This window comes from Saimiri boliviensis, chromosome 10 (assembly GCF_048565385.1).
Source record: "Saimiri boliviensis isolate mSaiBol1 chromosome 10, mSaiBol1.pri, whole genome shotgun sequence".
Taxonomy (NCBI): Eukaryota; Metazoa; Chordata; class Mammalia; order Primates; family Cebidae; genus Saimiri; species Saimiri boliviensis.
The window spans coordinates 29,362,579-29,389,241 of NC_133458.1; the positions used below are offsets into that span (position 1 = coordinate 29,362,579).

General features: G+C 41.0%; 1 protein-coding gene and 1 pseudogene across 1 annotated transcript in view; one reads left to right on the forward strand and one right to left on the reverse strand.

Annotated features, from left to right (window-relative positions):
- SND1 (staphylococcal nuclease and tudor domain containing 1) overlaps positions 1-26,663 on the reverse strand; it is a 442,553-nt gene that overhangs the window by 206,826 nt on the left and 209,064 nt on the right. The window lies entirely within an intron of this gene.
- LOC104652580 (CD2 antigen cytoplasmic tail-binding protein 2-like) lies at positions 6,902-26,514 on the forward strand (annotated as a pseudogene).

Here is a 26,663-nt window from a genome sequence, read left to right on the forward strand (position 1 = left end):
ATGTTTATTTCTAAATCTATCTATATCTATTGAAAACCATGTGTGGCAGTCATGAAAATGTGCCTCTTGGATCTCCAACTGCAGGAAGCATAATAGACTGACAGCCCAGCTGCTGTGCTCTGAAATCAATCACTGCTACTTCAGCCAAGGCTATGCTTCCCACCAGCTGCTCCCAGCCAATAGTGCAGTGCAACAGAGATACTAAGGCAGGCCTATTGCTGAGGGACATAGGGCTCCTATGATGGACAATTTTGACTTTGTACCAAACTTTGAGGAAACTCTTTAGAACAGGCCCACAGCTCAGCTGTTCCCTAGCTAACCTTCCTTGATTCCCTCCCTTCTGCACAGGGATTTGACCTGCATTGCAGTCTGACAGCTCTTACCAGGCATCCTGGGACTCCCTTCCCACCTTTATTGAGATGAGTTTTCTCCAGTTAATCTCTTACACATCTAATCCTTCTTGGCAAAGTGCTTTCTTGTAGAACCTGAACCAACATACCATGAGTTCACACAAATATCTAAAATTCCAATCCACCACTACAGGGTTCATTCCAGTTTTCTTCCTTTTTGTATTTGTAAATACCTCTCTGATGGTGAGAAACCTGGTTTATCCTTAGTACTTTTACTGGTAGGATTCATACTCCTGAGTGTAACGAATCTTATAACACTGATGCCATCCCTCCCAAGTGGACACTCCATCTTTAATGCCTGGCTATGGAGCCACCTTCCATCTGGATGTCTGCACCCAGCTCGGACTCTTATACCTTGTATGACTGATCATCCTTAACCTCCTATGGGGCTCTGAGACCCCAAGCCAGACTACCTCTCTGAGCGCATATGGCTTTGATCTGCTTTGACTGCTTCTTCTTCCTTTTTTTTTTTTTTAAAGTAAAAGGGACAGGGTCTTGCTCTGTCACACAGGCTAGGGTGCAGTGGTATGATCATAGTTACTGCAGCCTCAAACTCCTGGGTTTAAGGGATCCTTCCACCCCGGTCTCCCGAGTAGCTAGGACTAAAGGCACATGCTACCATGTTTGATTCATTTTTAAATTTTTATTGTAGGGAAAGGGTCTTGCTATATTGCCCAGGATGGTTGCGAACTCCTGGGCACAAGCGATTCTTTCACCTTGGCCTCTCGAAGTCCTGAGAGTACAGGCATGGGCCACTACATCTAGCCTCTGCCCTAACTGCTTTAAGATGAATTGTTTTGGCTGGTGTGGTGGTTCACGCCTATAATCCTAACACTTTGGGTGGGCAAAGCAGGAGGATCGATTGAGTCCAGGAGATCAAGGCTACAGTGAGCTGCGGTCACATCATTGCACTCCAGACTGGGTGACAGAGTGAGACTGTTTCAAAAAAAATAAATTGTTTCCATTTGACACCAAACACCAACCACTGCTAACTTTTCATAGAGTCAAGCCATGAAGAGGCAGAGAGAGCTTTTCAAAGTTGATCTTGCTTCTTCATGAGAGAACCAGACTATGTGTTATGCATTTGCCTGTCCAATTATATTTACAACCAAAGGTAACGCATATTTCAAGAGGGAAAATAAAGATAAAACTTTCCCCATACACATATATACTCTTTCTCACTTGTTCGTGCATTCTGTAACTTTGTGAAGATTTGGTGCATATAAGCAGAGCTAACTTAAAGGGAATATACTACTTGATAAAAAAAAGAACCTGGGTTAAATGAATGAAGATATTACAGGGGCCGAGGGTAAACTTCCCCTTTGCCCTCGGAAGGCTTCCTAAAAATCAGCTGACAAAAGACAGATTAACAGAAGAAAGAACACATAACATTTAATTTTTAATGTGCATAGCATGGAGGGAATCACAGAATGACCATTCAATAACCTAGGGTGGTATAGAAGTTCATATACCCCTTTTGATTGGGGAGACGTGAGATGAGGAATGTGGTAATTTTTTTGAGGAGCAGTAAATCTGCAGGGAGAATAAATGGGCCCAGAAAGTGGGAGGCAGACATTATTGGAAGCTGAGGGGAAACAGAGGTTGTCTTATTAAGCCAATCATCTTCCAGGTAAATCCCTCTGAGCTGCCCTCAGAAGAATATATGAAAAGTTTGAGCATGGTGACGGGGCCCACTCTCTGCTATTACTCCAGTGGTCCATCTTTTCTGATTATCTGGTGAGATCTCTAGAAAGGGGATTTAAGACAACTACATTTCTGTGGGAAAGAAGCTATCTTAGTCAAATAGGACATTCCAGAAAAGAGTCCCTCCCTATGCTGCAGGAGACAGTGGGTAGCAGGGTGAGGTAGACAAAATTAGAGACCTCTCCGCATGTCAAAATGTCAACCTGTGGGGGGTCGTGTTCTGGGCCTCAACAGTATCAAGAGAGTGGGCACAGGGAATAACACCATTATACCCACACACACACACACACACACCCCTTCCTTCTCCATCTGAAAAAGATACGATAACCCAGTGGCTCTGGTTCATAGATCTTTATCTGGCTCTTTGAACTTCACATTTTTCATTTACAAACTATCTACATTTTATCAGTCTCTGAGGCATCCACGGAGATCAGAAAAGCTGAATATTTTCCTTAAAGTAAACACATGTGGGCACATATTCAGAATAAAGTAAAATGAGCCTGCAATACATTTTAGTCACAGGTAAAGGAAAGAAATAAAATATAATTAAGAGGGTAGTATATCCATAATACAGTAGTCCCTCCTTATCCACACGAAATATATACTCCAAGACCCCTAGTAAATGCCTGAAACTGCACAGAGTCCTGAACTCTGTATGTGTTTTCCTATACACACATACTTATAATAAAATTTAACCTATCATTTAACACTGTAAGAGATTAACAACAATAACGACTAATAAAACAGAACAATTGTAGCAATATGCCAGCATCTATAGCCAGTCAACGTAATTACTGAGATGGCTACTAAGAGACTTAAGATGTGGGCAGTGCATACTGTCTGGATACAGTGGAGAAGGTGATGATTCATAGCCTGGGCTGGAGGGTGAGATATCTCAACACTGAATAGGGCTCTTCAGACAGGCACACAATTTAAAACTTATGAGTTGTTTATTTCTAGAATTTTCCACTTAATATTTTCAGACTGTGGTTGAACATGGGTAACTAAAATTACAGGTCAAGGGGAACTACTGTGGTCACTTCATCAATAGTAGAGGCACATATCTCATGCGGATTGCTGCATGCATGCACACACATACATTTATTACATATTCTTTATGGTAACTTCAAGGCCCTGTGATAAAATTTTATGAACTAAGGGCAAAAGGCTGTTTACTGTGAGACATCAGGCATGTATCCCAGGCCTCTGTCACCCATGACCCTCAAAGGCTCCAATGTCTTAACGCTGGAAAACTGCCTCTACTCTCTTTACAAACTGGGTGTACTTTCCCCAGAACTACAGGCATTCTCAGAAGAGCCAGGATGGAGATCTGCAGTTGACAGAGTTCTGATATTGATTCCTGACATACCACATGGCTGATCTCACTTATTTCCAGCTATGCAGGGGATATTTTACTGTGGGGCTGATCCAGAAGGGAAGCTACAGGGTGCTGTTATCTTTCTGTGCAACTAGATTAGAAACGAGTAAGGAAGGTCACCACAGGATTCAGTAACAGGGTAGAAAGCTCAGAAGACTGAAAAACTATTTTCTTCAGATTATTAGTTCTTTTGCTCATATATACGGAGGATGTGGGCTCCGTATCCCAAAAGACAGTTAGTAAATAGGGAAAATGCTCAACAGTGAAGAGGCCCAATGCCAGGCTCTCTTTAGATCTTCCCTACAAGTTCACACTAAAACCTCTAACATCCATGTTCTTTCAAGCAGGAACCTGACAATTTCAGACTTGAGAGAGATTTGGCTTCTGTAAGCTAACAAAAGAAATCTCTAAATGGTAAGGGCAAAAACTATAGATGAGAGAGATGAAGAGACAATGGGCCATGTGCAGTATCTTTTATTAAGTTACTATTTTCCAATCAGGTCTCCAACAAGGAAAAAGTCATAGAAAGCAACAGGTAACTTCTGAAAGCTAGTCTCCACTGGTTGAATTCCTGTGAATCTGGATCATTGATATTTTTGTTCCCATTTTTGTTCTTCACATATATCTAGGAGGCATTTCTCACATAAGCAAGCTGCATCCGTAGACAGGAGATTCTGTTTTGGAAGCCTCAATAATTGGAAACATTTGAGGTGGCACACATGCTTTATAGATTTACTAAATCTCTCTCCCACCTTCTTCACTATTTTTCACTTCCCCCTTCAACTTATGCAGTTCTAAAAATGACTGAAATTGATTTTTTAAATCCGTTTACACTGATTAACAATTTAAAGCCCATTTTCTGTTTAACAAGTCCTGCCACCAGGAAAACCACCAGAGGATCAAAACAGTGGCTAGAGACTTTCCCAGAATTCATAATACAGGTTGAAAACAGAGGAAAATTCAAATGCTTCGACATCCCTGGCCAGGCTTTGGTAGCTCATGTGGCGTGATGGGAAAATCAAGGGTTGTCAAGAGCTGCAGCATTCTGGGGCAGGGCGTCCTTACTCCAGGCTCTGAGAGCCAAGTATCTATCGCTTTTGACAGTCCACCAGCACAGCTGTGGTTATAGGGCAACATAAAGGCATGATCCCAAAAAATCAGACTCATGAATGGGCAGGTATGGAACTTAAAGCAAATAAGGCAAAAAGAATATTCTCCTAAACAAATCTCTCCAATAAGTTGTAGTTCATATTTAAGGCACATTCAGACTATGAATAGGTCTGTGATTATAAATACAACCGAGTGTTGAGAGCATTTTCTAGATACTGGAGATACAAAAATCAAGACCTCATGGGAACAATGACTGCACCTCAATAATTCCTAATCATTCTTCCTCATGTAAGGAGGAAGTGGAAAGAAAACAACGAAGACTGATAGGGACTTAGTCCTATTTTAAGAACTCAAAAGGATACTTTCATTTCTTTAGAATGAAACCAAAAGACACCCATAAACAACACTGGTAGAATACTTCATGAAAGAAAGAAGGAGGTAGGGAAGGGGAAAGAGGAGCAGGAGGAGAGAGAAAGTCATTCCATTAAAATATGACTGTTTTGTAGACAAATACACCCTGGAATCCCTATAGCACATACCCATCCAAACTTCATTATTAATAAGCAGCTTACATCTGAGTCCTGACAAACACCTCTCCAGCTTCAGAGGCCACATCTCACTGAGCACCAATAGCCTCCTTCAGTTTGGGAAGGAAAGAAATAAAACCAAAGATATCTGTAAACTGGGGTTTTAAAAGTGGGTAATAGGTTGGATGCGGTGGCTCATGCCTGCAATCCTTTGGGAAGCCTAGGTGGATGGCTCACGAGCTCAGGAGTTTGAGACCTGCCTGGGCAACATGGCAAAACCCCATCTCATATATATACATAGATATATAGATATATATATATCTATGTATATATTTATAAATCTATCTATCTATCTATCTATCTATCTATCTATCTATCTATCTATCAAGTGGGTGATAAAGAAATGTCACTTCTTAATCCCCCAGCCAGACGAGATACATCTGCTCCAAGCCATCTCTGAGTCATAGCACACCCATTACCTCATTTCCACTCATTCACTACCTACCTAGGTGAGCACCTACCCGAGAGCTCCTGAAAGAACAATGAACAGACAGAGGAAGATAAGATAGAAATATACATGGAAGCAGTAGAATTCAACAACTAACCCACTTTATAAAGCTGGCGAATAGAAAATATGGTGTTAAAAATATGGGTCAAAGCAATTTAGAAAAAGAGGAGGAAGAAGCCATAACATCAAACAGTTATATCAAATAGTTATGCTTGGTAAATAGACAATTTTATTCTGCCCCCAGGATTTCTGCAGTGCTGTAATCTTATTGCCACCTCTTATTTGATAGTTCCATTTATTCAGCAATATCATGGTTATGGCTTTATAAGACAAGTAAAACTGTGGTGTTAGACTTTGCTATGCCAGCTCCTCTCTGAATACCACTGCACTTCCACGTCAGTAAAATATCTAGGGAAGTTAGGACATGATGAATGTTGGCTGAAGAATGCGGGCATATTAAATATAAGTGGCAATAAAACAATGTCCTTCTTCAAATATCTAATATTTTCTCTGATCCTCATCATCACAGTAACAGAGAGAAGAAAAACAAGGAAAAAGAATCCTTTTAATATAAACGGGATAGACTTGTCTAATCTCTCTAAATAACAGCACATGGGGCAATGTCTGCAAAGTGACACTCCTGCTATACAACAAACATACTTCCTTCCCAGAAGGAAACAAATAGATACTTCAAAAATAATTAGATTAGACCAATCAAGTACTGGATCAAGCTTGACGAAAGTAAACTACATGCACTTCCAATCCAGCTAAACTGGTCCACTCACTGCTAAATATGCCATGCATTCACATTTTCAACTATCTGCAGGACATGTGAATTTGTATGATTCATCATCCTGTAAAACTCAGCATTTCAAAAATAAAATTCACTTTCCTAGATAAAAGCTTTTTTGAATCTTACCAAATCAGCTCCTCCTCCCAACAGCCCAGTCTGGAGGACCATCACACTCTCAGCGCCTAGGCCTGACATCCGTCTCATTCCTGTATAAAATCTCTAAACTCAAACCTTTCTGATTCTCTCTCTCTACCCGAGTTGAGACTCCCACTGCCTCTCACATGGACTATTTACAGCCTCCCCTACCTGGTCTCCTGGTGATGCTGACCAATTCTAAACACTGTCAACTGAATCTTCTTAAAGGATTATGTTGGCAAGTAATCCTCATTCTTAAACCCGCTACAACCACCACAGAAAACTTTTTTAGAAATTTTCTAATACGAAGACAATCATAAATATCCTATTTGAATGATGACAACGAAGGGGGAAGGCGCCAAGGACAAAGAGGAGGAGGTACGATGGAGGGCTGGAAGAGGGAGAGGGGCAACAGGAAGCAGAAAAAGGAAATGGAGAGGGGAAGGGGAGGAAGAGTAAAGTTTACTGAGCACTATTCTAAATGCTGTACATTTATTAACTCATTTGATCTTCACAAAATTCTGATGAGAGAGGGACTATTATTATTCCCTATTTTACAAATGGGAAATCTGAAGCACAGAAAGGTTACAAAGCTTGTAAGTGAAAAGGATAGAACCAATAAGGAGGCCCACACAGGCTAGGCATAGAAACATGGTGTTTCTGTGATGCAAAGGACATTGCCAGTGACCTTGTCCAACCTCTAATCTGAAAACATCTGATGATACAACTGTCATCCATTTTCACTCAAAAGAATATTTCAGACTTAATGAATATCTACAGGATGTCTACCAGAGAACATGCATTTAAACACACATTAAGCGAACCATTCTAGTAATACAGGATATAGAGGCAGTATACGTTGCTTCCAAAGAGGAGAAAACCATTGCAGCCTTGCCACGTATAATCATTTGCAAGTGGCAGAGCCATGATTAGAAGCCAGGTTTTCTGATTTCAAATCCAGTTTTCTTTTGACACGACAGTGCCACAATTACAAGGCAAAAGACTATTGAAGGTATTCTACAATCTACACTCATATACCTCTGACCCTATTCTGTTAAATCCCTTCCAACTTTCTGCCTTAGCCTGAACAGGCTTCGCCTTAGCCACCAACCAAGCCTGGCATTCTCCCCATGCCGGTGCCTGAAGCTGCACCATGAATCTGGCAATCGGCTTTTACTGCCGTGTATTATCTGTTTTGGGTACATATCTTGTCTTCCCAACTAGATCATATTCCCTATTGGTCCAAGAAGAGCAAAACACTTAGTAGGCACTCAATAAATATTTATTGGCTAGCTGATTGATTTTACTCACTGAGTTCCCAGGAGGTTCTGTGGGCTGTTGGATGAAAACAAAGTAATAACTGACTGAGTCACAGAATTTTTGAGCAAAAAGACTCCATAGAGATAAACTAATCTAAATGCCTTTGTACGCAGATGAAGACAGATCCAGAGAGAAACCAAGAAAATTTTTTAATGAGTTGTTGTCTAAAAGAAAAAGAGTGACACCAGCACAATGGGGGTCTAAGAGCCTCTGATTCTTAATCTATTTCCCTTTATTATGCTGCTGTGCTTTTATAATTCTATAAAGTAGAAATAAGTATGTTATGCACATGAATTATCTAGGTTGCTCTTAATACATTACGATGTATTCTCATATTAAAAATTACATATTATAGATTTGAGCATTCTAGTACTAATAACGTTAGCTAAATTATATATTAAACAATTAATTACAATAATTTGCAGGCCTTCTGGGGATTCAGAGGATTTTATTGGGGGGTACAGGTGAAAGGATTTGAAAATGTCTGACGACCCCTCCTTTTCTCTCAAGATATACTGAAACGTAAAGTAAAAATGTTCATTGTAGATCTAAGTATGTTTCCTTCATTCTTTATTTTTTTTCTGCTTCTCTATCCCTTGAGAAACAAAATTTCACAAAAAAGATCAGTATGGGGAGTGTGAATAGAGGTATCAAAAAACACCCTCAGCTTCTCTCAGTCAGTGACAGTGCGAATAGAACTGAGGGTCTGTGTAGCCTCTCGGGGGACTCTTTCTCTACTCCACCACTGTCCCAGACTCTGGACTCAACTCAGTAACCTCAAAGGGTCCTGTTACAAAAACTGATTATAGTCATTCCAAACTTCTGTGTATAATATGGTCTTTAAAAATGTGTTTGAAAGCCACTTTCACATGTTAAACAATGGATGTAACAGTAAACTGTCATCTCCCTTTTAACATATCACACTGTTGTGCTCTTAATTGGATGCAATGCTAAGCTGTACATCACAGAAGATGAAAATCATGACTACCCTGTCCCTGTCCCTGGCAGGTGAGGCAGAGACATGTGACAGAGAGTCCGCCCATTAAATGCTTCTGCATGAAGAGTAATACAAAAAAGAGGGGACAGTCAGAATTCATTTACAAAGGTGTCCTGCCCCTGTGACACCATGAGCGAGGGTGTCCTGGCCAGAGTGCTCCTAACTACAGACAACAATTCTGCATATTTGGCTTTGCAGCAGCCCTGTTCTCCATCTATTTTTCCAAGTCTGATGCTCCAGTGAATTCTATCAGCTCTTCATAATGTCCCATATATCTTCCTTTTGTTTAGAATAGTCAGAGTTGTTGCTATTTCTTGCAACCAAAAGGATCTTAACAGTACATTAGGAGGTTTTATTTCAAGAGTTAAATAAGAAGAAGTCCAGCTGGGTATGGTGGCATGTCCTTGTAGTCCCAGCTACTTGGGAAGCTGATGTGGGAAGAACACTTGAGCTTAGGAGTTGAAGGAAGGAACATGCTATCATTATGCCTAAGAATGGCCACTGCTCTCCAGTGTGGGTAACACAGCCTGTCTCTAAAAAAACACATACAAAAGAACAAAAATAAAAGGTCCCTAAGCATGACTTGCATAGACTATGATTTCTTCTAAACCAGGAAACATGGGAGCCCAGGCCCACAGTGAGAGGTAGGTAACATACATAGGCCTCAAAAAGTCCTGCAGGCCCAGGTAAAGATATACAACAGGATTTTATCTTCCCGGGCTTGCCCTGTATTGCCAGTCCAGCTGCAGTATCTAGGCCAGGTGGTTGAGCAAATCCCACTCCAATTACAGAGTACAGGAAAGGTGGTTGGGTGGCACTGACTCTTTAATCCTCTGCTTAGGTACTCAGGATAGAGTAAGAGGGAAGAACTCATGTTGCTCTGTCACCTCGCCACTAGCTGAGTAGGAACCTGACATGTTCTCTACTTGAACACATACATTTCTGTGAGGTTCCCTAACCCACCTGAAACCCAACAGTTTCAGCCACCCTGCTCAGGAAAAAACAGAAAGGCAAGAGAAGACTAGTGATGAAGTGAAGGTGGCTTCAAGGATACTGCCACTGGGTGAAGAATAAAAGCCAGTTTAGAAATATCTGTGATCGGCATATTAAAGGGTGGAATGTATAAGATATGAGTATCTTAAAGTCAAGAACACATGTATCTGGTTTTTACAAAAATACCACTATATTCCTGCAAAGAGATCAGTTTAGGTGCTGGTAAGAGTGAATGAACAAGGTAAATGTGAGGTAGGTCTGTTGGTGGTCAAAGAGGTATTCTCCTAGTTATTTTCTTTACATTTCTAACCAAATATAATAATACCCCAACTACATTCATTTTCCCAGTAGAAAAAATCGATCACAGTCAACTGCTTACCAGGTAAAATAATTTCACATCTATAGGTACCAAAAATATGTTTGGCTTTTAATTTAGGTTCTTATGTTTGTTTTCTCAAGCTTACAAAAGAGAAAATCAACTTTCTAAAACAGACAGTTCACCAGTGGCAAGTGGTTTTTTTTTGTTTTTTTTTTTTGAGACGGAGTTTCGCTCTTGTTGCCCAGGCTGGAGTGCAATGGCGCGATCTCGGCTCACCGCAACCTCCACCTCCTGGGTTGAGGCAATTCTCCTGCCTCAGCCTCCTGAGTAGTTGGGATTACAGGCACGCGCCACCATGCCCAGCTAATTTTTTGTATTTTTAGTAGAGACGGGGTTTCACCATGTTGACCAGGATGGTCTCGATCTCTTGACCTCGTGATCCACCCGCCTCGGCCTCCCAAAGTGCTGGGATTACAGGCTTGAGCCACCGTGCTCGGCCTTTTTTTTTTTTTTTTTTTTTTTAAAGAAAGTCTAATGTAAGATATTGTGTCATATCAACACTCTAATAGGAAAAAAGTTTCTCATCTAATTTGTAAAAAATAGGTGAAGAGCAAGAAGACCACAGCAAAACAAATGTATATCACCAAACCGAAATGCTGGAAATAAACACTGATCAATTCATTCTCCATCATCCATACCAACAAAAGAAAGAAGTTACACAGAGCATTGACATTTATTCTTCAGTAGTGAAAGTCATGTAATCCTGTGCACTTCTTCCAGCCCTCTCAGGCCAGACAGCAATTCTGAGCCTCTTTCAGAAAAGCCTGCATGACACAGAGAAGGGATAAAGAGCAGAGGGTCTGGGCTCTAACCCTAGCTCTCTTGATAGCTGTTTTACCTTATGTAAATATGCTAAGCCTGTGCCAGTTTCCATACTTACAAAATGAGATGCTAGATCTAAATGCTCTATGAAATAGCTTCTAGCTCAGACATATTATAATGAATTTTTTTTTGAGATATGGTCTTGCTCTGTTGCCCAGGGTGGAAAATGGTGGCACAATCTGAGCTCACTGCAGCCTTGAACTTCTGGGCTCAAGCAATCCTCCTGCCTCAGCCTCTTAATTAGTTAGACTACAGGCGTTCACCACCACACCTGGCTAATCTTTTGATGTTTTTTGTAGAGATGGAGTGTTGCTATGTTGCCCAGGCTGGTCTCGAACTCCTGACCTCAAGTGATCTTCCTGCCTTGGCTTCCCAAAGTGTCGGGATTACAGGTGTGAGTCCCTGCTCCCAGCCTATAATTTAACTTTTAACATGAACCAGGATTTACTTCTTAATAGTCATGACGTGAATATTCAATATAGATTCATACTTCTATCCATATCTTTATAATGACACTTGATGATAATATTTGAGGGCAACAAGACTGTGTATTATTTCAATGAGCATTAAGCATATGTTACGCATTTCTGGTTGTGGAGCACTAAGAGGAATTCCATTATTTTCAGTGCTAAGATACAGTTTTCTGTTTTTTATCACTAAAAATAATGAAAAATCAAGCACTCATCTTCACATTTACATACAGTCACACAACACATAATAATGTTTTGGTCAATGATGGAGCACATATATGCAGGCGGATCCCATAAGATTATAATGGAGCTAAAAAATGTGCTATGGCCTAAAGACTGCGTAGTCATAGCTGTAGCACAATGCATTACTTCCAAGTTTGTGGTGAAGCTGGTAAAAACAAGCCTACTGTACTGCGAATCTTGTGAAAATATAGCACAAAACAAAACAATTATGTACCGACAGTAATGGTAATGGATAACAATAATAAATGACTATGTTACTGGTGTATGTATTTACTACCATACTCATTCTTGTTATTTTAGAGTGCACTCCTTCAACTTAAAGAAATCAATTGCGAAACAGCCCCAGGTAGGTCCTTCAGGAAGTATCCAGAAGAAGGTATTGTAATCATAGGAGATGACAGCTCTATCCACATTACTGCCCCCGAAGACTTCCCAGCGGGACAAGATATAGAGGTGCAAGACAGTGATATGGATTATCCTGACTGTGTAGGTCTAGGCTAACGTGTATGTTTGTGTCTTAGTTTTCAACAAATGAGTTTTAAAAAGTAAATACATAAATTTTAAAAATAGAAAAGTTTACAGAATAATGATATTAACAACATTTTTTGTAGCTGTTCGATGTTTCTGTTTTAAGCTTAGTGTTATTACAAAAGAGTCAAAGTTTGTTTTTCTCTATTTGTTTTTTTTTTCCTTTTTTGAGATAGAATCCTGCCCTGTCGCCTAGACTGCAGTACAGCTGTGTGATCTCAGCTCACTGCAAACTCCGCCTCCTGGCTCCAAGCGATTACCCTGGTTCAGACATCTAAGGGGCTGGGATTACAGGCATGCACCACCTCACCCAGCTAATTTTTGTATTTCTAGTAGAGATGGGGTCTCACCACGTTGGCCATGGTTGGCCAGGCTGGTCTCGAACTCCTGACCTCAGGTGATCTGCCGGCCTCAGCCTCCCAAAGTGCTAGGATTACAGGGATGAACCACCGTGCCTGGCCGGAGTCAATTTTTTTTTTTTTTAAATTAAGCATTATAAAAGTTACAGTAAGCTAAGATTAATTTATTATTGAAAACAAAAACCTTTTGAAATAAATTTAATGTAGCCTGAGTGTAGAGTTTATAAAGTCTACAGTAGTATACAGTAATGTCCTAGGCCTTCACATACAGCAGTATACAGTAATGTCCTAGGCCTTCACATTCACTTACTATTTAATCAATGATTCACCCAAAGTAACTTCCGGTCCTGCAAGCTCCATTCATGGTTAAGTACCCTTTATACTCTAATTTTACTGTGTCTTTCTTATGTTTAGATGTTTACATACCCAAATACTTACCACTGTGTTATATAACTGCCAAAAATACTCAGTACAGCTACATGCTGTACAGCTTTTAGTATAGGAACAACAGGCTATACCATACAGCCTCTGTGTGTGGTAGGCTATAACATCAGGGTTTGTGTAAGCACACTCCATGATGTTCGAATAATGACAAAATTGCCTTAGGACACATTTTTCAGAAGGTGTCTCAATTGTTAAGTAATGCATGACTGTAGCTTGTTAAGTATTACATTGGCCTATCGAGCCTCTACGGGGAAAAAGGTAAGTAGGAGCAGTATGTCAATAAAACCATTATGAGCTGTTTCTTGAGTGGTCAGTAGTAGCTTAACAATATACTAAGGACCATAGAAGATTATTGCACAGTACCTATTAAGAAGGCATATGGGCCAGGCGTGGTGGCTCATGCCTATAATCCCAGTACTTTGGGAGGCCAAGGCAGGTGGATCACGAGGTCAAGAGATTGAGACCATCCTGGTCAACATGGTGAAACCCCGTCTCTACTAAAAATACAAAAAATTAGCTGGGCATGGTGGCGCATGCCTGTAGGTCCAGCTACTCGGGAGGCTGAGGCAGGAGAATTGCTTGAACCCAGGAAGAGGAGGTTGCGGTGAGCCGAGATTGCACCATTGCACTCCAGCCTGGGTAACAAGAGCGAAACTCCGTCTCAAAAAAAAAAAAAAAAAAAAAAAAAAGGCAGCGGCAGACGGAGTTGGTGACTACTATAGTCCTCCCACCTAAAAATTATTCCTGAAAGAATCTTAGTATTTGACTGATTTTTTCATTTTATAGGTGGCTAAACTGTGACCTAGAGACAGTAAGCAATATTCAGTGATGGAGCTGGGCTAGAACTCAGGTCTTAAGTCATAAAGAGGCATCTTTCCACCATGACAGCCTGTCTCCCCTTCCATACAGAGATTAGAAATCAACCAGAACAAACTATTTATATAAGGAGTGACTTACACAGATCTCAAGGGCATTATGCTAAATTTAAAAAGCTCATCTCACAGAATTACATACTGTATGATTTCATTCATGTAATGTTCTTGAAATGACAAAACTATAGAGTTTTCAAACAGTTCTCAGAGGGATGATGGGAAGGGAAAGGGGTAGAAGGGGTAGCACTAGGGAGACCTTTGTAATGACTGAATAATTTTCTACCTTCATTGTGATGGATGTGAATCAACAGTTGATAAAATGGCATAGAACTACACAAAGATGCTGTATCAATGTCAACTTCCTGGTTTTGATATTGTACTATAATTATGTGAGATCCAACCACTGGTGGAAACTGGGTGAAAGGTACATGGGATGGACCTCTCTCTACCACCCTTGCAACTTCTGTGAATCTATTTACTTAAAACAAAAAGTCTACGGGATTTGAACTTACTAAAAGGTGAGAAGAAAATCACTAATGACTCTAAACTCCATTCTCACCTAGAATAATCAGAACAGTTCTCAGCCAGAATAAATCTCTGAAGACGCAAGTAGACAAAACTTGTTACCATCCCTCTACTTCAAACACTGTAACGGCTCCTGTCTCACTCAAAGCAAAATCCAAGTACAGCCTACAGTAATTTACACGGTCTACTGTCCCCGTTGCCTCCTTCGATAACCTCATCTCCCACCACCCCCACCTTCGCTCCCTCTGCTCTGGCCCTAAAGCCTTCTTCGCTATCCAGGACCCTTGACCACAAGACCGTGGTCTCTAGCACTGCCTTTGCCTTCTACCGCTTGCTTTTTTATAACCTTCAAGTTGTTGCTCCTGATGCCTTGCCACTGAGACCTCCCTGACTCTTCCCTGACTTCCCTGCTAAAAAATTTCCCCCTCCTAACCCTGGAATGCCTCCCACAACTCTTTCTTAGCTTTATTTTTCTCTATAGCACTTTTCAGCACCTATATATCTTCACTGTTTCTTTATTTGATTGCCCCCACTGGAATGTAAGCGCCACACAAAATAAATCTCTCTATTATATTCACTCATTTATCCCCAGTGAAAAGAGCCGGCGCCTAGCAACATCATGTACTCAACTCAGTAAATAATCTGTTGACTATAGAGAGAGAGAGAGGGAAAAAAGAATCCAAACTAAAGTTAAAAAATGAAATAACCATATAATGTTTGTGTGGCCTAAGAATAAGGTGCAATTTGGAGATTACATGCAAATGAGGTGGAGTTTTACTTACACCTGGAAACACAAGATTTCAAATTCCAAGCTTGGCTTTAGTAAGTCATATTTTCTGTTCTATCATACCAAAGGGACTAACTTGACCTGAAGGACCCCTATGGTCGTAGACAAAGCTAAAGCTCTAAATGTGCAACGGTAAAATTACAGTTCCCTGCAACCTCCACCTCCTAGGCTCAAGCCAGACTCTCACCTCAGCCTCCTGAGTAGCCAGGACTAAGGGTGCATGCTACCACACCTATTTTTCTTTCTTTTTTTTTTTTTTTTTTTTTTTTTTTTTTTTTTTTGAGATGGAGTTTCGCTCTTGTTACCCAGGCTGGAGTGCAATGGCGCGATCTCGGCTCACCGCAACCTCCGCCTCCTGGGCTCAGGCAATTCTCCTGCCTCAACCTCCTAAGTAGCTGGGATTACAGGCACGCGCCACCACGCCCAGCTGTTTTTTTTGTTTGTTTGTTTTGTTTTTGTATTTTTAGTAGAGACGGGGTTTCACCATGTTGACCAGGATGGTCTCGATCTCTCGACCTCGTGATCCACCCGCCTCGGCCTCCCAAAGTGCTGGGATTACAGGCTTGAGCCACCGCGCCCGGCCTATTTTTCTTTTTTAAGTAGAGAAAGGGTTTCACTATATTGCCCAGGCTGGACTTGAACTCTTGGTCTCAAGTGATCAACCCACCTTGGTCTCTCAAAGTGCTGGGATTACAGGTGTGAGCCACCGTGCCTGGCCTACTAAGAGCCTTATTATATATAAGTAAGCACAAAAGTGCTGTGGAAAGACACACACAAGATGCACAATTCAGATGTTAGACAGGGTACCTACAGCAAAGCTTTCCTGGGAAATGAAGCACTGAAGGATGAGTAAGAGCTAGCCAGATGAAATGTATGTTCCAGACAGAGAGCAGACTAAGTTCAATAATGATGCATTGAAGCTTTTTCTTATTTAAAGGAATGGTGAATGAGAGCAAGGGAATACAAATATAAACATTGAGAGGTAGGGAGGGCAGCAGGTCATGGCTTCGTAGGAGTCTAAGGCTGCAGAATGATTCTAAAAATCAGATGTGTGTTTCACAAAGAGAATTACAGCAGGAATGTAGAAAACGGAATGGAGGGCAGTAAGACTAGAAACAGAGAGGCTAGTAACAAGAACTGTTGAGTTATTCTATGCTGACAGTACAAACCAGGCAGTGAGGAGAGAAAGGATGAACCTGATATACCAGTAGGTAATCAGGTACCAGGAGTGAGGAGGAGATAGAGATGACACCATGATCTCTAGACTAAAAAACTATGTAAATGGTGACAACTTCAAAAGATGGGATTATTTTAGTAAAGGAACAGCAATTGAATATAGGTGGATAGCCTGCTAGAGACAGGGATAGGAAAGTCAGAAGCATCAACACGCACACAGGGTGAATGAGATCACCGAAAGACTGAACAGTGGTAAGAAGGGGGGCAGTGACAGAAGCCTAGGAAGCACAAATGCTTATGGAGCCCTCAAAGCAGATTAAGAAGTTATCAGAGTTGTAGAAGAAAATCCAGGAAAGTGTGGTATACTGAAAAGATAGAAGAAAACAAGATTTTGAAAGGTAAGTATTAAATACTCCAGAGAGACTGAGTAAAAGTAAAGACTGAGAAGTGTCCTTGTGGGAAGTATTGGTGAATGATGTGGAGGGTTCAAAGCTAGAAGGGAAAGGAATGAAGAGCAAATGGGACAGAATTTAAATGTCTTTAAATTATTCCAATTAACTTGGCTATGAAGAGAAGGCCAGAAGAAGAAAAGCAGATTTAATAGAAGGCTGAAGGACAATTAAAAGTAAAATTAATTAAAAAACAGAATAGCCAATAGCACAAAACCCCAAGGAAAACAAAAGAACTGGAGTCCAGAGCATGTAGGCAGAACAATCAGTTTGGAAAGAAGGTGAAACTTTCTACAGAGATGTGAAGGCAGGAGATAAGAAAGCAAGCATAAGGACGGCAAACTGGAAGCTGAGAGAACAAGAAGTTAAAAGCATTTTCCTGATAACTCTATATTTACCCCAGAAAGTAAGAGATGAGACTGCCAAGAGTGATGGGAAGAGAGAGAGTTGAGTAGGGGGCTTGGTGGACAAAAGCTGTCAAAGTCTAAAGTACCCATGGTAGTGAAATAACACCATGAAAACAGCATTTATGAAAAATTAATCCAGTAGTATTACGCAGGAGATTTGGAGAGGGGAAAACCTACAGGTACGAAATGCTTGGATCTGCCTTGCTGAGTGCATGGAGTGGAGGGATGGCAACAGTGGAAGGAAAGAACTGAAAACAGAGTTCTTTAACACACAAATGACGAAATTACTACCTTCCTAATGAAATCACTTTCTCTCAAAACCCCAAGGAACACCTAGAAAGATCAAACACCTTTAATTATTTCAGCTCCTGATGGGAATCAAAGCCATTATTGATAGGCAGCCCCTAGCTTTTAGGTTCCCCAATCCAAAATGCTATATGCTTCTTGAATTATAGCTCATAAACCAACTTAGTAACCCATTAAATATGAATGACCATGCCTACTTTAAGCACATCTGGAATATACCCTGTACAAGCAGTGATACATTTTAATGGCTATCCAATCAACCTGGAAAACTCCTCAAAATGAGTTGTCTAGATTCTTGGCTTCTCTTCAAGCTCAGCATGTCTGGCTGATAAGGACTCTAACTTAGTGAATACTAAAAAGATGGGTCTAGCCCACTGCCTAGGCTGTATTTTAATAAACTACACAGGTGGTTCTTGGGCACATTGGGGTTTGGAACCTTCATTTTAATCCCCATTAGAGTTAGGCATGTTGGCTATGACTTGAGAGTAAGACAGTACAAATGGAAATGAAAAGCAGGTATGTGGTAAATTGAGAAAAGATAAGGAGAAATAAAAAGTTGATGATCATCAGCATACAAAGGATAGATGAAGTTGGCCAGCGTGGTGGCTCACGTCTGTAATCCCAGCACTTTGAGAGGCCGTGGGCGGATCACGGGGTCAAGAGATCGAGACCATCCTGGCCAACATGGTGAAACCCTGTCTCTACTAAAAAATACAAAAAATTAGTTGGGCGTGGTAGCACGTGCCTGTAGTCCCAGCTACTTGGGAAGCTGAGGCGGAAGAATTGCTTGAACCCAGGAGGCAGAGACTGCAGTGAGCAGAGATTGCGCCGCTGCACTCCAGCCTGGCACCTGGCAACAGAGCAAGACTCTGTATCAAAAAAAAAAAAAAAAAAGAGAAAAAAGGATAGATGAAGTTATGATTTAACAAAATACCGCAGCCTGGGCAACATAAGGAGACTCTGTAAGTATGGGAAAAAAAAAAAAAAATTAGCTGGGCATGATGGCATGCCTGAAGTCTCAGCTACTTGGGAAGGTGAAGTTGGAGGATCCTGGAGGTCAAGGCTGTCATGGACCATGCTCATGTCACTGCATTCCAGCCAGAGCAAGACCTCGTCTCAACAAAACAAAACAAAACACCCAAAAACCAAAAAACACAAAGGAGAAAAAAAAATTACAGAATCAAGGCAGCCCCTTGGAGAATGTGAAGCCAAAGGACTTAATTCTTCCTTTTTTTTTTTTTTTTTTTTTTTTTTTCAAATTTTGTACCAAAGATAAGGTATGGCACTTAGAAAAAACACATCCAGTTCCTGCTTCTCATTTCATTTCTGGAGTTCATGTCTAAAGATGGAAAAACAATGTTTTTGACATCTGTATGGCATCTTTCTTTGAGGAAAAACTGTATGATACAGTAATGCTCTGAGCCACATTTCCTAACTTACTTCCAATCTTGATTTTCCTAAATTAATCACCTCAAATTCCTTATAGATAGAAGGAAAGAGGTCCTGTAACTTAGTGAGGGCCATGGCCAAGCATATGTAAACTATAGCTAATTTGAAGGAACCCAGCATATGTGTAGATGACCTCAGAGGGATACACTAATGTAATCACCAGTAGTGTTTATCTCTCAGTGGAATTCCTGCCTGACTGCTGATCTGGGTGCAAGCTAATTTCCCCCATAGTGAATACTGCTGTTGAGATGCAGAACTCTCCACCATCTGTTACCCAGAATTAGCATAATGACAGATTATCTAATCCCTTACATTTAACAGATACAAATGGTGCTTCTGTAACACCAGTTCACTCACATCCTCATTCATATGGTTTAACCCCATCCTATAAAAATTGGTCCTCCCATCCTCCTGGTGATGGATCTGATCTGGAGTTTACCTCCAATCTTGCCACAGAGTCCAGGTGCTTTGCCAATGAGAAGCTTTCCCAACCCATTTTATTCAGGAGAGGGAATGCAGCTGTTATTCCAGATGCATCTGAAAAGGGGCATGCTGAAAATAAAGAAAAACTGTCTCAAGTAGACCAGCAAAATCCATAGTGCAGGGACGTGCCTTCGATTAGATCACATTCAAAACAAGGTATACAAAGAAAAGGGTTAGTCAGTACTGAACCAGTGAGAATGACAAAAGGGAGAAAGACACCAGAAAGAAATCAGAAAATTAAACTGGCAGCAAAGGAATAAAATTCTAACAGGAAGGACTCTTCTGTTTTACTGGTTCAGAAGTGTTCTAGATAGCAGGACTTGGGTAGCATTGAACAAAATATGAGAATCAGACACCCAGAAAAACAAAGACATGCTCACAGATTCAAACAGCCAGAGGAAGAACACCATCGGCTGCTGGTGTCACCAAACGGAAGTGGTGAACTGTTCTATCCTTAGTGACCAGCTCAATTAGAAGGAAGTGAGAAGCTATCAGACTGTACTGATAACAGTTTCCAAAACCTGCCATCTCCTCATAAACTGAGCTTTTGATAGGGGTCAAGAGAAAAAAATTACAAGAAAATGTGCTTGCATATATATATAAAGAGCTACCTAATTCTCTTAGGGGTTGGGGGGAGACTTAGAAAAATGGGAGAAGTTTCTTATTTAACCTAAATATCTAACTATTCAAATAAATTATTTATTATTAATATTTATACATCATTCAGTACTTTTTTTTATTTAAGCCATTACATTTCAGAAAAGTTTTGCTCAAGCTGTACTCTGTATAGGTGCATTCAATGCCAGAGTATATACCATCAATAGAGACACTTTTCCAGGTACTTTTCTCTCACCTTGATATTTTATCATTTGTCTTATAATCATTCCGTATATTCGTATCTCCACAACATAATCTAAGACAGGGACAGGCCACCTCTTCTCCAGTTTTTGTAGTTAAAGTTTTATGGGAACACCACATATATTTGTTTGCATATCATCTATGGCTGCTTTAACACTACAAAGGCAGAGTTGAATAGTTGCAAGGGAGACCAAATGGCTCTGAATGCTGAAAATATTTACTATTTGGCCATTTGAAAAAAAGTTTGCCAATCTATACCTTAGCTTTACTGACATTTTGCATGAGGCTTGTAAAGAGGGGGTCGGTCAGACAGGAATAATTTCTCTATTTGTGTAAAAAAAAGTTAGCTCTTGCTTTATGATTGTGCCAATATGACCTTCAGATACGAGTGACTAATTCACACATTCAAAAGAAAGTAACTGAGGAAGCACGCTGCAATATGACAGCCTCTGAGAAGACTCTAAGTATAAGGTGACTTCCTCTCCACTAAGCAATAATTTTTTTTTCAGGAAAGAAAGAACATGGCATTTATTCAAGATATTAACACTCTGGCCATAAGACTCTATAGTCAATAAACTGGCACCTCACTTCCATGGAACATTCACAATGCTTCCATTAAGAGTGAGGAATGCAACCAACATGGCCTTCCCTGCTTTTAAGAGCAGCAGGAGCTACAGAAAGAAGCTGTTGGGACACTGAACTTGCTGTGCAGTGTTACCTCCTGGAGGTTTTGTGAGGAAAAAATGAATTACTACATTTAGATAGTGCCTGGCACACAGTAAGCATTCTGTATGCTGGCGGTCACTGTTGTTGTTATTAATTTTCATTATTATTAGCCTTGCCCTAGTTATGTCACTCCTCCTGGACTCAGCTGCCTTGTTTGCAAAGTGAGGGAGGTGGACTACATAGTCCTATCAAGATCTTTCTACTAAAAAATTCTAAGACTTTATTAGAAGGAAAAAAAATCCAAAATATAGACATCAAGGGACATGTTCTCAAAGAAAGCATCTTTTAGGAAATAGTTGAAAAGGTGAAGCCTGACTTCACAAGTCCAGAGATCTAGGAGACGAAGCTGTCAGGGCAAATTCTTGCTTCAAATGCAACTGTGCTGGGAAGAGGTCACCCTGAGCTGATAAAGATATCGCGTTCACCTCTTCAGCAGTGGTGCACGGCCTGGGAGAGCACCCATCCATCCGCAACACTCTCAATCATACATGCCACTGCAGAAGCAAGATTCATGGCTCCAGCAAGAGCCCAGTGTTATCCAATATGCATGAAATCAAAGTTTTCATCATTTCCAATGGTCAAAGGCCAGTGAGTGTTAAATCCCAGAATACCAGGATTAATGAAGGAGTCATTAAAAACCCAGCATTAAATCACTTCTGTAGCCAATGCTGAGAGTGATGTCTGTAATACATTACAAGCCTGATTAAAAAGAAACAAGTTCCAATTTAGAAATGAATTACCTGATTTTTTTTTTAACTGGTTGGATGGCTATCACAGCAATTTTGTTATTACAGGGGAAAGAGAGAATGGGTAACTTATAAATTATGCTGCAAAAGGGGAATTGTCCTAAGATCACAGGGCAAAGGATTCCAGTGCAAAAAACCTCCTAGAGACATATTAAAAGGGAGACGAGAGTCCTGGTAATCAGGTCAGAATTTCTTTTGTCTCCTCAAATATTCTAAGGGGTAGGGTGCTGTTTACACTTCACGCTTGGGAAGTAAATTTGATCTAGAGAAGTTTTAGAACAATAACAGTCTGATTCTGTTTCCACAGTCCTTGCCCTTAGCAGGCTAGGAAAAGTGAATGCACTCTTCAGCTCCTGCTCGGAGCTAATATACATAAAGAAGCATACCTTCTAGAAAAAGACCTCTTAGGTCGTGAAATCAAAGCTAAACTGCAGAAGGTGAGGACAACAATGTGGGGATTTCCTTCTAATCCACCATGAATACTAATGTCTTATTGCTAGACAGAGTCTATCAATGTGAAAAGGTCTTCAACAAACGCATTAAAAACTAAGCATGGTGACAAACAACAACCTGGCACAAGCGGGCATGGCCATGTTCTGCCTATACACTCCATTCTTTCTTTCCCTAAGTTCCTGTATGTGAAAATCACAGCCTCCAGACTTCTACTTACTGTTTTAGGATATCATGGAATGGTGCACTGAATTTAAAAAAAAAAAAAAAATGAGGCTGAGGGCAGTGGCTCACACCTGTAATCCCAGCACTTTGGGAGGCCAACCAAGGTGGGTGAATCAGTTAAGGTCAGGATCACCAGCCTGGCCAACATGGTGAAAGCCCGCCTCTACTGAAAAATACAAAAATTAGCTGAGTGGGGTGGCGGCCACCTGTAGTCCCAGCTACTTAGAAGGCTGAGACAGGAGAATCACTTGAACCTGGGAGGTGGAGGCTGTAGTGAACCGAAATAGAGCCACTGCACCCCAGCCGGGGAAACAGTGAGACTCTGTCTCAAAAATAAAAACAAAACAAAACATGATACCAAGTAGACAGTCAGGCGAAGAGCATCCCTTCACAAGCAATGATTCTCAGCCACACTCAAATACACAAACCTCAACAGTGGGACAGAAGATAGTTCCAATTCAAAGGATCCAAACCAAAAGGGAAATACTCATTCTTGATTCTCTCTTCTCTGCCAATTCATCATACTATGATTTATATCTCCCCGAAAAGCAGCCTTGAAGGGTTCTCTATGACTAGGTGATATAATTCTTAAAATATTATATTATAAATATGGATAATATTCCAGATATTTAACATATAGCACTGGCTAGTTTGTTATACCTGTGCTTACTGGCTGAATAAAAGCCCCTTTCAGAAAGGTGTGAAAGAAAATAGCTAGGGTCATAAATGGGGTTATATGTAGAAGGGCATCAAGATAAAAGAGCAAATCTACTCCAGAATATTAGTTTAGATTAAAGGCTGCCAAATAATTACGCTTTGGTCATCAAAATACACATTATTAATTTCATATACATAAGTCTATCCCCCAAAATAGAACACCACAAACTCTAGAGCTTCTTGGATATTTAACTATGGGCTTCAGTCTTTACAAACCAGTGAACTGACACAGAGCCTGAAAAATGATTATACTTGAATTTATTTCATCACCCCAAATATTTATTACATGAAGATACAGGTCTCTCCTACTGTTAGCAATAGGAGAGACAACAAAAGGGTTTAACACCGTTTACTGCCTAAGGATTCCTTCTAGGAGGGTGTTTTAAAACAATAGTAATAATAAACGTCACTAACCAAATAAAATCCATGAATCTGAAAATCAGATAGGGCTAAAAGGAACCTTACAGCTCCAAATTCACTACAAAACCGTTCCACTACAACACTGCTCTCTCAGGTAAGCAATTTAACTAAGGTCACATCAGTAGCTAACGGAAATAGGGCCACTGAGTTAACTGGTGGAGATCACTAAGAATTAAGTATTTGGGTAAAGTCTGATTATATTAACGAAGAACATGCACTTTAAGCAGACTTTTGTAAATCCAGATTTCCAAGCAGACCTAATCGCTTACAATCAAGAGCCCAGGCAGCAAAAGCTACAAAAGGAAAAATCTATAGCTAGACGTTACAGCCAACAGGAACCTTGTGGCTTCTGCTACTGCTTGCCTCACCCACAAACATTCCCACCAGTGAAATCCCCTCTACCAAGAACCTGAGATGAGGTCTAAAGGAATTTTACATTACTAAGCAGACACATGTTAAGGAAGCATAATGTTGACAGTACTGTTTATGCCACTATCAAAAAAGGCCAGCTAAGAGCTTTAGGAAAAGAGGTTTACTGACTTGTAAGGTCACACTTTAACCTGGAGGCAGAACTAGAAATAACCATCTCCCCCTTGGCCCTTCCACTGCTCTTCCATCATGTACATTTTTCCAAACAGAGCTGCTATTGGAGAAATTAATGGAGTTGTAAAAGTGATCTGAGAACATAAACATTTGTTAGGGCCTTTCTTATTCCTCCTATTACCTGTATCAATGCTGCAGACCTAATCTGAGAGCAGAGAAGATTGTTGTTTTTGACACTTGCTATTTCCTTTAGATTCCCTTTCTCAGTGGTTAACGATATTACGTGCACCTCAGAATCACCACATGTAACACTAATACCAGACCCCACACCAGACGAATAAAACAAGAACCTCTAAGGGTGAAGATTTACACTGATAAAACATCAAGCATCAGTACTTAGGTTTTAAATTTGGGCACCACTATTTTTTGTAAGTGCTCCAGGTGATTCTATCAAGTTTTGGGAAAAACTACCCAGAGAGAAAATTCAGTTAACATTACTCTCCTCAAGAAATCAAAGGCCAAGAATGACCTAATACAACCTAAGGCCCCAGCATCACAAATGTGTCATATCACCTGGCCTTCCCAAAGAACAAGGCCCTGAGAATTGTGGGAAGGGAACAGAGCAAACTTTGGTATTATTTCAGGAACAGCAAACTCATTCCTATTGGTTCTATTTAGGGCACAGGAAGCCAACCAATCAGTTGTGATAGCAATCAAAGAGAAGATTCCTCATCTTTGTCTCTGCAGAATGGAACTGCCAACTGCCATGCTGTACTTCCTAGGCAGCTGTGATGACAAGAGCCCCATGCAAAACGTAGACATTATGTAGGGGTGGGGAAGGGTGGCTCTCTGTCTCTCTGACAAATAAGGACAGATAAGCTAACTTGTCGCCATTAGGACAAAACCAAGCCTACATACCCAGTTTATTATCGGCTTGACATTAAGCACCACTTAACAACAAAACAAAACCAGCCTCCCACGCAAACACATATCCCAAGTCAGAAAATTAAATAATGGCATCTGGAATGATCTGCTCTGACAGTGAAAGCAAAATCAGCCAAACCAACAAGGTCTAGAGAGGTCCAAAATGGAGAGTGGCAGCCCCAGAGAGTCATTTTCACATACCCTATAGTTTATGTAAATGCAGGTATACACAATCAACGTTTTGTTCAGAGGAAGAAATTGAAGTAATTGTCTAGATTCTAGAAGACTACCATTCTACTCAAGAGAAATACCAAGCCATGGCTAATTGGAAGTATAACTCAACATTCTTCTACCAAATCCAATCATTCTAGATAAGAAGAAATTTGTCAGAAGAAACTTGTTTTAGCACATGTTGCTTTTTAGGGTAGAAGTTCATTCAAGATAAGTTTTATTTCATATTGGTCAGAAAGGAAAAAGATGCCCAGGAAGAGGAATTCCACTACCTGTCCATTATGGTTTATGGCCTACAAACTAGCCAGCTGGCATCACAGAAGCAGGAGAGTGTTTTTGTTCCCCAGAGTCCATTAGGAACTGGACCAAACCCAATGTCGGTGTTGCTAAGGTCCAGATTGTGGCAGCTGCTTTAGATTTGCACTGCATAAACAAAGGACAGAACTTCTACAGGTAAAAGCTCTAGAAATGAGACCCCATGCCAGGACTCAGACTCGGAAGAGGAGGACAGTTTGGGCCAGACCCCAGTGAGTACCTAAGCATTCTTGGAGGGACTTTTGGGGCTACTATTGCCTAGAGAGACAGTGGCTGGGGCACTGAGGCATCTGCGGGGCCCAGGGAGGAGGCAAAGAGAGCAGCAACGAGCTCTGGTGACCCAGTTTCGAACAGTGCCTGGACTGGCTCTCTGTGCTGGCTGACCAGATGGCGTGGGGCAACCTTGGTGTATACCAGGAAACAAGGTAACGGTTGGACATGCGGCTAAAGGGTTCGGGGTGCCAGACTCTGGGACCCCATAATCCCATACCCCTACCCTCCCTGGACATGTTTGCTGAGGAAGAGGTGGAGGGGGAACTGGAGACCCCAACCTCTACCTGGAGAGGAGAAGCAGAGTCGCCAGGAGCTGGTGTGGTGGATGTGATGTGGGAATATAAGTTGGAGAATAAGGGGGGTGCTGAGCTCTATAGGCCCTTCACCAGAGCCCAGATGCAGACCTGGGTGAGCGATGGCTACTTCCTGGACAGTGTTTGTTGCCACAAGTTGGACCTGCCGGTGATCAGTTCTACAACTCCAAACGCATTGACTTTGACGTCTACACCTGAGCCAGCTGGGGAGCCCAGTTTGGTGGGCCCTTCCTTCCTGGACTTTGGGGAGGAGGCCTCAAGTGTCTCAGGCATTGAGTTGGAGGCCATTTTCAGTCAATTTCCCTTTCCCAATAAGAGCCCTTAGTTGTGTATTAGGGCCGTGGCTG